This window comes from Phoca vitulina, unplaced genomic scaffold (assembly GCF_004348235.1).
Source record: "Phoca vitulina isolate PV1807 unplaced genomic scaffold, GSC_HSeal_1.0 scaffold89, whole genome shotgun sequence".
Classification (NCBI taxonomy): domain Eukaryota; kingdom Metazoa; phylum Chordata; class Mammalia; order Carnivora; family Phocidae; genus Phoca; species Phoca vitulina.
Genome location: NW_022589792.1, coordinates 2102534 through 2111211, shown reverse-complemented (window position 1 = coordinate 2111211; position 8678 = coordinate 2102534). Strand labels below are relative to the sequence as shown.

Here is an 8678-nt window from a genome sequence, read left to right as displayed (position 1 = left end):
GGAAGAAGCAGGCTCCCTGCTGAGCAGGGAGCCCGATGCGGGGCTTGATCCCAGGGCTCTGGGATCATGACCTGAGCTGAAGGCAGACGCTTAACGACTGAGCCACCCAGGTGCCCAGAGGTCTCTGTTTTTTAATGTTTGCTGGCTGACAGCTTTAAAAGCCTCATTCCTCCTCCTTCTCCTTGTGCCCTGCATCTGAACAAGGTAACAGGAAAGCCTGCCTGCTCACTGCTTTGGCGCCGGCAAGAGATTCAATCCCGGGAAGCCCTTGCCCTTGTGCCCAAACTCTCACTCTAGATGGCCCCTGAACTTCAAGAAAGAACCTAGGCCAGGCTCCTTTCCTTGCTCTTTCTCTTCTTTTTCTTTCTTTAAAGATTTTATTTATTAATTGGGGGGGGAGCAGAGGGAGAGGGAGAGTCTTAAGCAAACTCTATGTTGAGCGCAGAGCCCCACATGGGGATTGATCTCATGACTCTGAGATCAGGACCTGAGCTGAAACCAAAAGTCAGTTGCTTAACTGACTGTGCCACCCAGGTGCCCCCTTTCCTTGCTCTTTCAAGGCATTTCCCACCTGCTTGGGAGGCCTGCCCTCCCTGGACACTTCCATTATCAAAGTAATTAACCTTTTCATTTGTTCCTGGAAGGGATATGTTGTCAACCAAACCTAGAGTGGGGGCCCACCTGACTTTACCAGTGACTATAACAGTTATAGAGAGGGTAACATGGCATATATATTGTAATACACTTTGCTTAATTATTCTATTAATAAATACTCCAGATCTTTACATATCAATACATGCCACCCTTTGTTTTTTAAAAAAAGTAGGTATGAAGATGAGTTTATCCAGGCAATTCTTTCTAAATAGACAGTTGGATTTTAACCAATTTTGCCACCAAAACCATGAGTGAAAACTCAGATTGCCAAATTACAGAACAAACATACAAATTATGTTCTTTTCAAACAGAATTTCTTAAGATTTTTATCATCAAATATATTGAGGAAAGAATGAACAAAATGTTTTGCAGTGGGATTTGCTAATAATATAAACATCCTTGAAGTCATCATCAAGATTCCTAACTGTGGGCAGTAGGGAGGGTCTCCTCATGTTCTCCTCCCTGGCTCACCTCTGTCCTGCCCCATAGATGACCACTGTCCTGATACTTTGTTTATCCTCGATACCTTTACCATCTATTATTTTTCACTAAGCAGAGTTCTTTCAGCTTTCCTCCTTCAGCCTTTGAACAGGTAAGTATCAATGGAATTACACTGCAAGGTTTTCCAGTGGTTTTCTGCCTCCGTATGTTTCTCACATGCGAGCACCTGAGGCTTCTGGGCTGGTCTAGGACTGTGGGCTCCGAACCTCCCACCAAGCCGAGTGGCCCAAGGCTTCGCGATTCTTTAAATCCAAATGAGTGGGGTTGGGGGGCGTGGTGGGCAGACGACTCCCTGCTGGAAGATGGTCAAAGATCAAAATGGAACCAGACTCCTCATGACCCTCGGTGAGGTCACTTTTGTCCGTGTTTGTGAAGCAGGGTCACGGACCTCGGAGAGAACAGGTCGCAGCCCACTGCCCAAGCAAGGTCGGCTCAAAGACGTGACCTCCGGCCTGCTGTCACTCAGGCGGGCGGGGGCGGGGCCGTGCGAACTGTCCAATCAGGGGAGTCGCCGGAACCGTACGTGCGGGCGACGCGCTGTGGACGGCGGGGACTGTGTGCCGTCGCTGCTGTCCGGCCGAGGTTCGCGTCCCCTCTCGCTGTCCTGAGAGGCTTCGGGAGCTTCCGCCACATCCCCTGTCGCCGTGACCTCCGGCGGCCACGGCAGTCGTATGGTGGTTCGACCCGCTAGCCCAGACAGCGAGCCATGGTGAGTGTGCGGGGCCGGGAGTCGGGAAAGGGGGGCGGTGGGACCGGCTGGAACCGGCCGTGGCGGGACCTGGCCTCCCCGCCGTGAACTCTGCGGACCCGAGGCCGCCGGTGGCGCGGCACGCAGCGCGGGGCCGGGCCGGCTGCCGGGACCGCCGGCGTCCTGTCCTGTCCCTGCGCGGCCGCGTCTCCCTTAGGTTGGGCGATGACCACGGGGAGGGTCATCGGGGGACAGTCATGCCTCGGTCTCCCGGGCTCGTGCGCGGGAGATGCTGTGGTCTGTGGGGTCCCCATTCCTCTCTCCCTGGGGTACCCGCTTTCTCCTCACTTTTCCAAACGTTTGGGGAGTAGGGTCTCAAAGCCGCGACCCTGTGCCCCCTGCCTAGCTCTTCATAGGACTGGCAGTAAATGCCTAAATTTCCAGATCTTTCCCTGCATTCCGAAACGCCATCTTTCCTCTCCAGTTCATAACATCATTATTAACTATTTGTTCTCCATGATGCGTTTCAAATTACGCAGTAGTTTATCATTTATCCACAGAGCCATGAATGGCTCTTTTTAAAGACTTCTTTTTTTTGGATATTTTACATGATTAGAAAGCAGAGAATAATCACCTGGAACTGTTTTATGAAATCCTTGTGCCCCTCCCCCCAGGATCTTTCCTGGACACTGATGTCCTATCGGAAGTCCTGTGAGTGGAGGTTCTTGAAAACTTTCCTGGGTGATCTGTCCTGTCAGCATTGCCCCTCCTTGCATTTGTCACCCTGAAAAGATTTATTCACTTGAGACTTAGCTTGGGGGATCGTATAAAGTATTTCCAAAAAGGCGAATTTCAGAAAAAAAAAATTGTTACTTTCTATTTGTTAAAATTTGTTCCCTTTTTTCTTCTAAGTGGGCATAGTAATATTCTGAGGTGCATTCTTTCAGGTGATTTTAAATGGCATATCAGGGCCTAGACCCGTAACATTAAGTATTCCAATACAGTTGTTTACAAGTCAATTTCTTTTTTTGGAGATAATTGACATCTTCATTTTCTGGTAGTAAAAAGTTGGTTTTCTTGTTGAACTAGTAAAATTGCTTAAAATTTTCTTTCCTCCTTTACACATAAACACTGGGTGTGTGAGATTTTGCGGGATTCTTGAACCACTGGGTTTGTCCTTTAAATTATCAGTGGTGGTGCAAAGCATTGTGATTGGGGAGCAGAGGCCTGAGGCCAAGGACTCCAAGCTAAGGCTGTTTTGAGCTGGCGAAGGCAAAGGGAGTTTCCTTAGGCCTAGATGTTTTTACATGTTTGGGTTTTGCATCCATGATAGAGGTGCACTCAGTATAATTTGTGTATTGAGAAGCTCTGTGAAAGTCCGGAGTTCTGTCTCCTGGACAAAATGTTTATGAATTTGGGAGTTCATTTTGGGTCACAACCTTAAACTGAATCTGCCTGAGAGTTTCCTCATGTGTAATATTGGAAACCTTGGGGAAGGGAGTTCCTGTAATCTGCCAGGAGAGAGGGTGTGCGGGGCTCGCAGAGTTCATTCCTGCAGGTGCTCAGGTGTCCGTGGCCGCCCTCGTTCACCAGGGGCTGACCCGCTGTGGAGGTGCTGTCTCACTTGGGAAGGTCTGGAGCCCGGCTTGGGAGGGTGTGTAATTTCTGAATATGGGTTTTCCTTCTTAACTCTGGGTAAGCAGGCTGCTTATCTGAGCTGATTTGAATGTTTACATTTCTTTCCTTGGCATTCTTTTTTATCTATTGAACATTCCAGTCCTTTCAGTCTAGTTTCCCTTAGTCGTTTGCAGTTTTATTTGCTGTCTGAATGGGTAAGATTTTTTATTTCTTGGGCTTTGAAGATGTAAGTTGAGAAAAATGTGTGAGGCAAGAAAATCTTGAAACCAAACGGAATTTTTATTCCTTTTAGGCAACAATCTCAAGCTGTGAGATGGGCATATTGAAGTTCTCGGGCACATTTTTCATTTTTATTGTTATTTTTTTAATACAAAGATTTTATTTTTAGGAAATCTCTACACTCAATGTGGGACTTGAACTTACAACCCCGAGATCAAGAGTCGCATGCTCTACTGACTGAGCCCACTGGGCGCCCCTCTATTTTCATATATAGAGCAGTTTTTTGTATGTGCATGTCTCCAGGGAACTTTGACATTTAAAAGTCTATACTATTTTTTAAGGCAAATGAATTTCTGTTTTAATTGATGTCAGAAAAATTACCCAAGCTTATGTAAATCTTTAAAAGTCCTAGTAGGTTTCAGGGTTTAAATGCAGCCCCCTGGGGCTCCTGGGTGGCTCAGTAGTTAAGCGTCTGCCTTCGGCTCAGGTCATGATCCCAGGGTCCTGGGATCGAGCCCCGCATCGGGCTCCCTGCTCGGCGGGATGCCTGCTTTTCCCTCTCCCACTCCCCCTGCTTGTGTTCCCTCTCTTGCTGTCTCTCTCGCTGTCAAATAAATAAAATAAAATCTTTTAAAATGAATGAATGATTGAGTGAATGAATGCAGCCCCCTAATGCAGTGCAACATGCTATTCATTCCTGACAGTATTCTTAGTGTGAAATATAGTGGAGGGACAAACTATGATGTCCCTTGTCCCTTTAGTTAGTTGAAATTTTTCATTTTTTATGGGTTGCAGTTTTATACCCATTAGTGCTTAAGGAATTAAATCTTAGAATGATTTCCTATGTAAAAAAGTTTAAATTAATTTAAAATTAAATTTAAAGTAGCAAAAGTTGAAAACACTATTAAGCAGTAAAATATATTGTATATAAGTTTGTTTCTTCTATATTAATTGCATGCTAAGGATTACAATTCATAAGAAACTAGTAGACTTCAGAAAAAAAAATTTTAAGATATGAAATGACGAGAGTTCAGGTTTTTGTTAGAGCATTTTGTTTACAGAAAAACTGATCACAAAGTACAGAGTTCCCACCTGACCCCTTTGCATCCACAGTTTGGAGTATTTTTTTACATCTCCTGTTACTGTGGTATGTTTGTTACAATTGATGGACCAGTAGTCATGCATCGAAGTCTACTGTTTATGTGGACATAGACATTTAGTGTTATATACAGTCAATGGGTTTTGGCAAAGGTATAATGACATGTGTCCATCATTTCCTTTTTTTTAAGATTTATTTATTTATTTTGGAGAGAGAGTGCATGCGTGTGTGGGGGGAGGTGGGGTGAAGGGGAGGGAGAGAGAGAATCTCAAGCAGACTCCGTGCTGAGCATGGAGCCCAGTGCTGGGCTCCCTCCCAGGACCCTGAGATCACGACCTGAGCCGAAACTAAGAGTTGGACGCTTTACCAACTGCTGCACCCAGGCACCCCTGTGTTCATCATTTCAACATCATATAGAATAGTCTCTCCTTTTCCTAAAAATATCTTGGGTTCCACCTGTTTAATAATCAGCCTTCCCTCCAACACCCCTGTCTTTCACCAAAAGATCTTCTTACTGGCTAATAGTTTTGTCTCTTCCAGAATGTCATATACTTGAAAACAATGTATTTAGCCTTGTCAGAGTGTCTTCTTTTACTTAATATACTTTCAGGTTGCCTCCTTGTCTTTTGTTGGCTTTATCCTTCACTTCTTTTTATCACTAAACAATATTTATCAGATACATATACCACAGGTTGTTTATTCATTCTACTATTGAAGGATATTTTGCTAAACTCCTGGCAGTTATGAATAAAACATCCATAAACAGTCATTTGCATGTTTCTGTGTGAGTACAAAGTGTCGGTTCATTTGGGTAAATACCGAGTATGATCACTAGATCCTCTGGTAAGAGTATGTTTAGTTTTATAAGAAACTGACTGTCTTCCAAAGTAGGCATACCATTTTCCATTCCTAGCAACAGTGAATGAGGATTCTTGTAGGTTTACATCTTCACCAGTATTTGGTGTTCTGAATGTTTTGAATTGTATCCATTGTAGTTAAGTGTCTAGTGATATCCATTTATGTTCTATTTATAATTCCCTAATGACATTTGAAGTTAAACTTCTTTTCATATGCTTATTTGCAGTCTGTATTATCTTTGGTGATACGTGTTCAGATCATTTGCCCATTTTTAATTGGATTGTTTGTCTTAGTTTTAAGAATTCTTTGGACATTTTGTGTGTCCTTTATCAGATAACTGTTCTGCAAAGATTTTATTTATTTGAGTTAGAGCGAGAGAGAGAGAGAGAGCACAAGCAGGGGGAGCATTAGAGGAAGAGAGAGAAGCAGGCTCTCCACTGAGCAGGGAACCCAATGCGGGGCTCGATCCCAGGACCCTGGATCATGACCTGAGCCGAAGGCAGATGCTTAACCGACTAAAGCCACCCAGGCGCCCCGTGACTGTTCATTTTTTGACCACTCTCTTTTGTAGAACAGGGTTTTTATTTTAATGAAATGAAGCTTCTCATAATTTTTCTTTCATGGATCTTGCTTTTGGTGTTGTATCTTAAAATTCATCAGTTAACCCAGGATCATCTCCTATGTTATATTTTAGGAGTTTTTTTTTTTTTTTTAAAGATTTTATTTATTTATCTGACAGAGAGACAGCGAGAGAGGGAACACAAGCAGGGGGAGTGGAAGAGGGAGAAGCAGGTTTCCCGCTGAGCAGGGAGCCTGATGCGGGGCTCGATCCCAGGACCCTGGGATCATGACTCAAGCCGAAGGCAGACGCCTAACGACTGAGCCACCCAGGCACCCCATATTTTAGGAGTTTTTAACTTTAGATTTACTATATATTTTTGGTTAAGTTTTGGGAGAGGTGTTAAGGTCAGTGTCTAAATTCATTTTTTGTTTTTTTTGGTTTATCTTTTGCATGTGGATATCCACTCTTTCTAGAAAAGACTTTTTCTCAGGGAGCCTGGGTGGCTAAGTCAGTTAAGTGTCCAACTCTTAATTTCGGCTCAGGTCATGGTCTCAGGGTCATGGGATTGATCCCCACGTTGGGCTCCACACTCCGCCAGAGCCTGCTTCAGATTATCTTTCTCCCTCTCCCTGTGCCCTCAAACCCCCGCTCATGCATGCGCTCTTCTCTCAAATAAAATCTTTTTTAAAAAAGACTTTTTCTCGGGCACCTGGGTGGCTCAGTTGGTTAAGCGACTGCCTTCAGCTCAGGTCATGATCCTGGAGTCCCGGGATCGAGTCCCGCATCGGGCTCCCTGCTCAGCAGGGAGTCTGCTTCTCCCTCTGACCCTCCCCCCCCTCATGTGCTCTCTCTCTCAAATAAATAAATAAAATCTTAAAAAAAAAATAAAAAGAAATAAAAAAGACTTTTTCTCTATGAATTGCCTTTTTGTCCTTTGTCAAAGATCAGTTGACTACATTTGTGTGGGTCTGTTGGAAAGCAGTTGACTTCTGCATCCTTCAACCTTGCTATGCTGTTTTTAATTTTCAGAGTGATCTCTGAAATTGTTGGGGAATCTATCAGATATTCTACATAGAAAACCATGTGTTATGTAACTCACAGGTTTATTTTTTGCTTCCCAATCTATATAACTTTTATTTCCTTTTGTTATCTACTGCATTAGCTAGGTCTTCCAGGACAATAAAGAATAGGAGTGATGAGAAGAGACTTCTTACCTTGTTCTTTATCTTACCAGAAAAGCAACTGTCTCTCACCATTAATATGTTAACTACAATTTTCACGTAGATGTTCTTTTTCAGAAACAGGAACTCCTCCTCTCTATTCCTAGTGTGTTACCATAAGTGTGTGTTGGGTTTTATCAAATGTTTTTTTCATTTTCACCTCCTTTTATTCCTCATATTAGTAATCTCTGTCTTTTCTCACTTAAATTGACTAGTCCTTTACCAATTCCATTAATCATTTCAAAGAACTAGCTTTTGGTTTTCTTCATATTGTCTCTTAATTTCCTGTAATTTTTAATGTCTTTTGTAAGTCTTACCATTTTATTTTCCTTATTTTTATTGAGATATAATTGACATGTAACATTAGTTTCAGGTGTACAACATAATGGCTTGGTATTTGTATATATTGTGAAATATTTCCACAATAAGTCTGGTTAACATCCTTCATTGTACATAGTTACAGTTTCTTTACTTATCATAGATATTTAAGATCTACTTAGCAGCTTTCAAATATTCAGTATTACAGTGTTATGAGCTGTAGTCACCATGTTGTATGCTGCATCCCCATGACTTACTTACTTTGAATAAGTAACATATTTTGAATAAGAGAGTGTTATGCCTCCAGAGTCGTTCTTAAGATTGTTTTGACTACTTACTTATTTTATAACTGAAAGTTTGTACCTTTTGACCTCCCTTCACCCATTTTCCCCACCCTTCACCTCTAGCAACCAACAATTTGTTTTCTGTATGAGTTTGGGTTTTTAATTTTTTTCTTTTTTTTAGGATTTATTTAGAATGTGTGCGTGCACAATGGGGAGGGGCAGAGGGAGAGAGAGTCTCAAGCAGACTCTGCCTAAGTGGGGAGCCTGATGTGGGTCTTGATCTCACGACCCTGAGATCATGACCGGAGCTGAAACCAAGAGTGGGATGCTTAACCGACTGTGCCACCGGGCACCCCTGTGTTTTTGTTTTTCGATTCCACATATAAGTGAGATCATACAGTATTTGTTGTTCCCTCTGACTTATTCCACTTAGCATAATGTTCTCAAAGTCTGTCTAGGTGTTAATGGTAAGATTTTGGGACGCCTGGGTGGCTCAGTCGGGTGAGCCCCCGACTCTCGATTTTGGCTCAGGTCGTGAGATTGAGCCCTGTGGAGCCTGCTTCAGATTCTCTGTCTCCCGGGACGCCTGCGTGGCTCAGTCGGTTAAGCGTCTGCCTTTGGCTCAGGTCATGATCCC

At 43.3% G+C, this 8678-nt stretch overlaps 1 protein-coding gene across 2 annotated transcripts in view; it reads left to right on the top strand.

Moving 5' to 3' along the window:
* The first annotated feature begins 697 nt into the window (after positions 1-697).
* The window catches only part of LOC116626624 (zinc finger protein 709-like), a 25685-nt gene continuing 17704 nt past the window's right edge, over positions 698-8678 (top strand). For both annotated transcript variants that reach the window (XR_004298300.1, XM_032396042.1), the window contains exon 1: positions 698-1864. The gene's annotated coding sequence lies outside the window, so the exon portion shown is untranslated. The remainder of the gene's footprint in view (positions 1865-8678) is intronic.